The following is a 9439-nucleotide window of genomic DNA, read 5'->3' on the forward strand; positions in this document are numbered from 1 at the left end:
ATAGGTGCTTCGTTTTTTGTTGCTAAGTTTGCTTCATCTAGGTACACGCGCTTAGCACCGTTTCTTCCTGGGTTCACCAAACTAGTCTCTCTCTTCTTAATTAACTTGCCACATCAGACTTTATGCCTATGTGGCAGGCTTAGTACCCGTAGGATCAAGTACAATAGTGGGCTATAAGCCCGCTTTACATGGCATTTTTGCATATGTGGGGGAAAGAGGCAAGGAAAAAGTGGAGGAGTGGGCTCTCAAGCAAGAGCCAGCCTCTACATGGTGGAGCATCGGGAGAGGAACCTGTATGGAGGTGGTCAGGAATCGGGAGACTCACGCCGATCGTAGTGCCGCAGTTAAAATGATAATGGCAAGTCAAATCACCGGGACCCACCTGTCCAGCAGTAACTCGCTGTCAAATCACACAGCCCTACGTTTGCAGCAGCCTACTCCCTCATCTTCTCGCGTCTCTGTCGAACGGACTAGGCGGAACTGCACCGCCTACCACGCGGGAAAAGCCCCGCCCTCGACTTTTAAATAGTATAATATACTAATTTTGTATCCATGGATTGCGCCATGGAGCAAAGCCTCAAGAAAATGGCGGTACACATTTACGGAGTATAGTATACAGCACGCCCGTCGCGTTCGCGTCACACCCCAAACAGTCGGTCGGTCTGGCATGCCGCTCTCCGAATGGAACGCAAGTCATATTGCGTTTGCACACACATGTGGGACCGCAATTGAGAACCAACCATAGGCACACTCCCCGGCCCCGCAAGTTGGGTGAGTTAATAGAAGAGAGAAAACTAGTAGTACTCCACTATATAGGGAGGAGCCTCCGCGCTTGCTTGCTAGTGTTGCTCTCTTCACACTGTTTCGTCCTCTCCAGATCTAAACACGACAGCGGTGGCCACGCTCTCTCTCTCTCTCTCTCTCTTTGCTCACCGATGGTCACAGATCCAGCCGTATCCTCTCCGCCGAGGAAGGTGAGAAGGTGCAACGTTCACGCGGTCGTCCTCGGCGATGGCTCTTACCCACTGCCGGCGCGTCCCGGTCAGTGTGCCTTGCCGTTCTCTCCCAAGCACCGCTGGCTAGGGATGGCCTCCGACCCCTTCTTCCTTGCTGCCGTAGTGTGGGCAGATCCGGCCTCCCGCCACCCACCTAGCGACATCCCGGCGACACTCAAGTATAAATTCCTTCGAAACCGGCCTTGCTCTACTTCCCGAGCTCCTGACGTCACTGCATTTGTATCTTTTACTATTTCCCAGGCCCCCTCGTAGATAGGATCGATCGGCTATTCGAAAGCCACCTAAATTTTTACTGTTAAGAGGTAAAACTAGTTCATGCACTCGAATCTAGTACTACTTGGTTCAAACAAGGAAGAAAGGGGGTGGGGGTGGGGGGTGGGGAAGATTTGTTACCTGAATCTAGGACTTGGTCGAAAGAGGAAATAATGGGGGCGAAAAGTAGCAGAGACTGGCTATCCAACTGGTCTCTGGGTCTAATAGGGAAATAAAGGGAAACGCAGTACAAACTCAATATAAACCCGATCTATTGGTTGAAAAAGGAAAGAAAGTGGGGACTAGGGGACAAGTCAATAGAGTAAGTCCAGCACTAGATTTGCTAGCCTCACACAGTATAAGGTGGCTATACCGAACAAAAATGGGACCAACCCAGATATCCTGTTCTGATGTTTGTTGCCCCGAGCCACTCTTATGTAATGCCACTGGTAGTAGCAGTCGCACTGCTAAAAGTAAGGACACGTTAAACCAATGTTGCTGGTAAAATGAAGCAATGGCACCATTAAAGTAATGTCGTATTTAAGGGTTGTCATAGTTAATCCTAATGCCCACACTAATATCTAGCAATGCTGCGACTTTAGAAATTGCTACTGTCCTTGTAGGATTGCCATTCAGATAAGGAACATGCTTCTTTTTATTTGATGTATGTTTCATCACTTGTTTGTCACCCTCCTTTCCACCTTTTTTGTGCAAACAGAGACATACATTTCACGCTTGATCTTAGTTGAACTGGACAAATGATATCCAAATTATAGTTGAACATTCCAGGAGCTTCACAGCCAACCTTGAGGCAATGTTTTGGCACCGCTAGTGGCACTGATTTTTTTATATATCCAAAGAGGGGGTTTCCTCCGATTTCATTAAAGAAATCCAACCATAGAGAACCATTATCCGACAACATCTCAGTGTAAACGGGTAGTTATGCAACTACTGCTAGAATGGCCTAAGTACTAGCAGGAGACAAGTTCGCCACATAAGCTAGGCAGGTAGGGGGACGCAGCACCAGCTCGACCATGTTTGGATTACAACCCAAATGCTACCACAGAAACATCAGAGGGGAAGATAGGGACTGAAAGAGTCAGCTTCAGCATCCCAGTCTAAGCACCCCCGGCCTCCATCCTTGCGACGCACGGTACACCTCGTTTGCCACCTGCTTGACCCTAGTGACACTGATAAAATGAAGTAATAATACAGTTAAAATAGAGCGAGTGTCCTTTCTATCATTTCATTTCCAATGTAGATAAAGAAAGTGCTTCTCTTTGTTAGTATATGTTTCATCAACTAGTCCCATTGTTAATGTTTAAGCGTTTCTGCAAACTGGGGTGCTTAATTTTAGTTGATCTGCACAAAAATAGAGATTGGAATGTCTCAAGGCCCCTCCTTGTACTACCGATGTACACTGATGTTCATCACTGGCAGAAGGTGTATCGGGGAGACTTGGGTCGATTTCCAGTATGAGGCGTCGCAGGGCCCATCTCGCCCTTGCAGTATGGCATACTATGATATTATCGCAATATTTTCTTCTATTTATTAGTGTATGTTTCACCAACTAGTGCCACTATAATGTAATCATGCTTTTTCGTTATCTGTGCAAACAGGGTTATTCAGCTGCATTTTGGTGGAACTGCACAAATGTATGGATGGAACCGGCATATATGCAGAGTGTGAGCTGCCAAGTAAAAATTACCGATACCAACCCTGCTCCATCTAAGCATTGGCATCCACCACCATCAGTGGGATGTGTGGCGCTCACTGTGGACGGATCTTTCTCGGCAGCAAATCCTCTAACCAAATACTAGTAGCTTAGACTTCAAAAAATACTAGTAGCTTATATTGGCAGTTTTCTAGGGGTGTACTCTTTTCTGAAAGAAGCACCAATTTATTTTTCTTTATTTGTACACAGTGTCACAACTTTGACCCAAAGGTCGAGAGCTATTTTAGGGTGATTAGCGTAGTACTTGGAGACTGATTGTAAGCATGATTTTTACTAGCTATCACACTGATTGTAAGCATGAGCAGATGGAAGATTAGGTTAGTGCGAAGACCTTAAACCCTATGGATGCCGTTGAAACGAGACGAACGTCGAGGGAACTATGGAGAACAGCGGGGAAGCGACGTCGCGCCATCCGGCCTCCTCTTGCAGTGGGAGAACGAATACTGCTGTGGCTCTGGCTGGCTCTGCACCCTCACGAATGGCACACCGTACTCGATCGATTCGTTATCCTCTGGGTGCTCGACCTTCGACCTGTACGCCCACCACCTCCGCCTGACTTTCGCCTCGGGCGATCTTGTCTGCTCCATCGCCCAGAGGATATACTCGATGAACTCGAAGGACTGCGGCATGACTGCCGCCGAGGAGTACATCGCCGCCCTCATCGCCGTCGTCTCGCTCTTTCGCATACATTGCCACATGGCCCTCACCGTCCTCGAAATCTCCCACTCATTGTCAAACCAAGTAAGGATCTCCTTCAACCTGGCTAACCTTGCCTAGTTGCCGTCGGCGATCTGCCTGATTCGCTGCTGCATCCTCTCCATAGATGTCCTTCTGAGTGGTCCGGTGCTAGATTTGGAAGATGGGAGGAGAGACGGTGGTCTTGCAATAGAGAAGAGGGAGAGGCGAGATGGTGGTTTTGGAATGGAGATGATGGAGGGGAGAGGGGGTGGTTTTGAAATGGAGAAGAGGGAGAGGCGAGACGGTGGTTTTGGAATGGAGATGATGGAGAGGAGAGGTTTCCCTGCCTTTCGGTCGCTGACAGGTGGGCCCCACGCTTGGTGGGACCCATGTGTCAGTGTCTCAATGGCATGATGGGCTACGTCAGGGGATCCTCGTCCGACAAGAGAGGAGGTGGTTTTGCAATGGAAAAGAGGGAGAGGCGAGACAGTGGTTTTGGAATGGAGATGATGGAGAGGAGAGGAGGTGATTTTCCAATGGAGAAGAGGGAAGGAGTGTGCGGCAGCGATTTAGGATTGGACGAGAGGGCCGACGTGCTGTGACTGGATCAAAATCAAAATCAATATACCCTCCAATTAAGAAAGCGACCCCACATTAACTAGTCTCCCTTTTATTCTGGGTCATAATTGACCATGATTTTCACAAATAAAATATATGTTATACATTGCAAAAATAATATAATTTGAAAGTACATTCAGATACGAACCAAACAATACAATTTTTGGTGACATGCATTCACATTTTGCTTGTCAAATACAGTACGTGGTCAAACTTTGACCCAAAATACGCAAAACAAAAAAATACTTCCAAGACCAGCGCCGCTCCTCTCCTCTTAAACCACCGCCGCTCCTCTCCTGTTCCAATCTAAATCCAGCGCTGCTCCTCTCCTCTTCCATCTCAAAACCATCGCCCCTCCTCTCCTGCTCCAATCCAAAACCAGCGTCGCTCCTCTCCTGTTCTAATCCAAAACCAGCGCTGCTCCTCTCCTCTTTCATTCAAAAACCACCGCCGGCAAGTGAAGGTGTTGTGGAGAAGTAGATCGATGGAGGAGTACAACCGATACGTGAGGATCACAGACGGCGACCCTGTGAAGCTAGCTAGGATGTTGGAGATACAGTCTTGGTTTGACAACAAGGACCAACTAGCGGCGACGACGACATCCATGGCCAAATATCTGCAACAGAGCAAAAAGGCGGCGATACTCCCGAAGGGAGTCACACGGGAGTACATAGAGCTGCTCCTCTAGGCCATGGAGCAAACAGATTCACCGAATCCGATCGTGAGGGATCGGTGGTGGGAGTATCGATCCCAGATGGAGCATCCACCAGAGATTGAAGAATCGAGCATCTACAGGGTGCCGTTTGTGAGGGTGTCGTGCCAGAGCGAGCCGGTGGACTCTTCATCGACTGAATCCAGCTGCAAGAGGAGAAAAGCAGTTGGCCCGACGACCCCGCCATCCTCTCCCTCGCCATTTACATCGTCTCACGGGGCGGCTGTCTACCGCCGAGGAATAGGAGGGCACTGCCCCCCAGCCCAATAGTCGGGCAGGTTGTGAATTGTCAGGAGGAGCTTAGGGTTGTCAGTATTTGAAGGTTGTGAATTGTGTTTTGTGTTGTGTATTTTGCGAGTACTTTCAGATATGAATGTCTTTTGAATTTTAGATTTGCAGTATTGAGCATATGAAGTATTTTATGAATTCTAGAGATCTTTTTTAGCACTTAAAAAAAATGTAGTTTCATAGGAGTATAAAAGTGCAGACAATGTGATTCTCAGAGAAGAAACTGCAAGTTCAGTTTCAGATAAGAAACTGCAACTTTCAGAGGCAGAGCATCTATATTAACACGGCCTTTTCAAACAGGGTTAACATCATGTTGGAAGTTTTATTCATGGTCGAAAATGGAACTACCAGCCAGTTAACATCATGCTGATCAACATTCATGCATAGCACATCTTCATATGATGCACAGTCAAAAAGATATGCTATTTTCAAAATGCCCAAACAATGTTGAGTGTGCGAAAAACAGAGAAAACGAGGGACAAAGTTTTGGCAAGTGTTGGGAGTGGTGTGCGTAGATGACAATGGGGACCCATATGTCAATAATGGCAGAGGCAAAAAATTTGGAGATATTTTCCCAGCATCAAGTGGAATCGAACCCGGGTGGAACAGCTGTCGGGTAGTGTCACTTGGCCACTGGGCTAGTTCAGTACTTTCGTTACAAATAAGGCACTGCCTTGGGTGGTCCGATCACCTCCTGCGCCTTAGTGCGCTCGCCGCGGCGCCGCTGTCTGTCGTTGTGAACATGTTGAACAAACGAGAGGACTCTGGAGAGGACTGTACGTGGAGAGGCGGATAGTCGGGACCCACCAGGTCTATGGCCATACGCAAGCAAGTGCCTCATTGAAAAAAACTTCCTCCTAATGCTATACTGACGTTGGGGCCCACGGGTTTGTCAACATAGTTACATTTTTTAGGTGCTTCAACGTAGGAGATAAATTCACAACGAAGCTGTGGAGCCGGCGGGTAGTATCATTTATTATCACTGGGGTATCCGCTGGGTTTTGGGCTGCCCCGTCTAGGCTTTCCTTTTTAACATGCGCAACCCACGACATGTCGGTTTGTATTTTTTTGAGGGCCGTCATGTATCGACCGGCCTATGGACCTACCATTCGAGGTTTTATTTTTCCTGAAACATCGGCAGCCCAATTTATGTATTTTTTTGAAGAAAACGCAGAGGTCTGTTCTATTTTTCTATATAAGAATAGGAACGCCTGGTCCAACTTTTGGTTCCCTTCTAACTATATTATATATATTTAAATTATTTTATATGTTATTATATATTATTGTTATTGTCATCATATATTTAACAGATACTTACATATGTAAGAAAACAATATCACACATCTTATTAACATATAAAAATAATTTCTTAACAATAAAATACTGGATTTTTTTGGCAACGAAAATCCTGGTGATTGTGTAAAAAAGCTTGGTAAGATTTAAGGACCAATGTAATAATAAATCAATTATTATTTAAATATATTTATAACAAAATGCTCTGCCCTTGTTTATTTTTTGATCACATTGTTGCGCCCAACCCAACATTATAATTAGAATCAGCCCAACAAAATCGTGTATTTCGAGAAAGTGCAAATGGCCTGTAATTTTTTAGGAGAAAAATAAATGGGCCGCATGGACGCTACATTATTTGTTCAGCCAGCCCAGCAAATGAACTGTAATTCTAAAAAAAATATCAAATTGACTGTAAATTCTGAAAAAATGTGTTGAATACGTGCCACATTTTTAGAGGCTGAAATGTGGGCCAAGAGGTCGAAGCCAACGCAAGTCATTGTTGTGACAGCCTGATTTTTGGCCCTTTCTTTTTCTTTTGTTTTTCTGAGGTTTTTGCTTGAGTTTTCTTTTTCCGTGGCTTTGTGGTCTGGAAACTGAAGAAGATGCTCTCTTCTTTGTTTCCAGAGTGGCTTGTCATTCCCAAACCCTTCCCTAGACCCTGTCATTTTTATCCTAGCCCAAATCCCAATATTCTTTTTATTGGGAATATTCCTTTTGCATTAAAGGAATAACTCAAATTTGCCCTAGGTTGTGAAGCAACCTTTATTTCTATCACTCCTAAAATTCCCAAATAATTCTCATAAATTTTTTGGGTCATATCTTTCTCAAATATGGGAAAATATTTCATTTTTCATGTTTATCATCATGCTTAAATAATTCATTTCCTATTCTGCCCTAAATGGCACATCGTGAAGCAAGTGCTATTTTACTTTTCCCAATTTACCTCAAACTCCTTGGACACCTTTTCCTGTCCATATCATTGCCACATGCCAAAATGCAACCTCATTTTCCTAGTAATTATTTAATTATGATTTTCCAAAGTTCCTATCCAGAAAGAAGCTTTGTGAAGGAGATGCAAGCTAGGCATATCAAAATGAGTTGTAATTTTGCATGATCCCTCATATCATCATATCATAGCCCTCCACCAAAGTAGAGATCATGTCATGCCTCCATGTGAGCTCATCTTCAATTCTTTGATTCTGTCCAAAATTTCAGTTTGTGAAGCAAGTATATTTTATCTTACTCCATTATGGCTGCCAATTTTTCTAGGCCTTATATTATCCATATAACCTACCTCCACCCATTTTGGGCATGGTTTATCAAGCCATTATTCCTCTAGAATTTTTGCAAGTTTCTGTCCAGAGAAGATGTTTGTGAAGCAAGTACCAGTTTGGCTTGTCCAATTGGTATGAGACTTTTTGAGCATCTTCATAGGACCAAATGACTTTGCCTTGCCCAATTTGAGCTCAATTTGACACTCCATGTGAGTGCACCTTCCTGATCAAGTTTCTGGACCAGATTATGCAGTTGCAAAGCAAGTGCATTAAATCTTGGTCCATTTCCTGCCAAACTCCCCAGTATTGTAGTTCTTCCTAACCCAAACACCCCAGACAACTCATTTGGCTCTAATATCACCTCGGTTGAGTACTGTTTCACGGCCAAGTTTATTGCAGTAAAATTCAGAGGTTGCTTACCGTTTAACCAGAGCACTTTTAACCTAACTACCACCTCAGTCGCAACCTACCCATGAAGTACTAAACCACAGACACCATTTGGGCGACAGTGTGGCTCTGTGTGCACCAGTGCACGCGGTGACCACCGCTTTGGCACACACTGGCCGCGCCCGGAACGTCTTCTTGCTCGGGCCCCTCCTCTGCTCGGCGTCTCAGCGAGCACGGGCATGTTCCCTAGCTTCCTCTCGCCGTCGCCGTTCTCCTGGACCCCTCTCCCCCTCCGTCCGCTTCCTCACCGACGCAAGCCGCCGCGCGCCCACGGACGAACAGTGACGGTTTTGGCTAGGAGCTCGCCGTCTTCTTCCTCCCTGCGCTCCCTTGGCCGTCTCTTCCCCGTGAGCTCTCCCTCCCGTTCCCTCTCGTCGCCTGCCTCCGAGCTCATGCGCGCGCACACGCGTCCGCGGCGCCGGCCACGCGTCCGCGGCGACGACAGCTCGGCCTCCTCGCCCCGCGGCTATATAAGCCCACCCCGAGGCCTCTGGACCTCACCAAGCTTCTTCCCTCCCTCCTAGCTACCTCCCCGACCATTCACCCGAGCCGGAGAACCTCTCCTCGCCTCCCTCTGCCTCCATGGCCGCCGCCCCCTCCGGCCTAAATTCCGGCCAACCATGCCCTCCCTCTCCTTCTTTCCACCTCCATGAGCCCCACCAAACTCCGGCGGACCCTCCCAGTTCCTCTTTTCGTCGCCGGAGCCACTGTGGCTGCGACCCCAAGACTTGGCCGCCGTCTCTGTCCTCGGACGCCGCGAACCCCGTCGCCTCGCTGCTCCTTCCCGGCCTTCATGCGTGGTCTGAACGGGAGCGGGGCATCTTCCTAGGCCTCCGGTGGCCTCCCCCTGGCCTGAGACGGCCGGAGCTGGCCAGGCCCCCGCCGATGTCGCGCCCTCCCCTGGCTTCCTATGCTTCTGGTCGGGGGGAGCGAGGAAGAGGACGACGACCTGGTCAGCCCCCCTGACCGCACCTGGCAGCGACCCAGGCGGCCGGTCCCGCCGCTGCGCGTTGACCTGGTCTGCCTAGCTGGATAAGTGACGAGCCCCACAGCCCGTCGGACCCGCACGTCAGCGACCCAAGCCTCGGCCCCGCCTCTGATGACGTGGACAAGTGGAAGCGTCAAC

The sequence above is a fragment of the Triticum aestivum genome, chromosome 1D (genome assembly GCF_018294505.1).
Source record: "Triticum aestivum cultivar Chinese Spring chromosome 1D, IWGSC CS RefSeq v2.1, whole genome shotgun sequence".
In the NCBI taxonomy this organism is placed as follows: Eukaryota; Viridiplantae; Streptophyta; class Magnoliopsida; order Poales; family Poaceae; genus Triticum; species Triticum aestivum.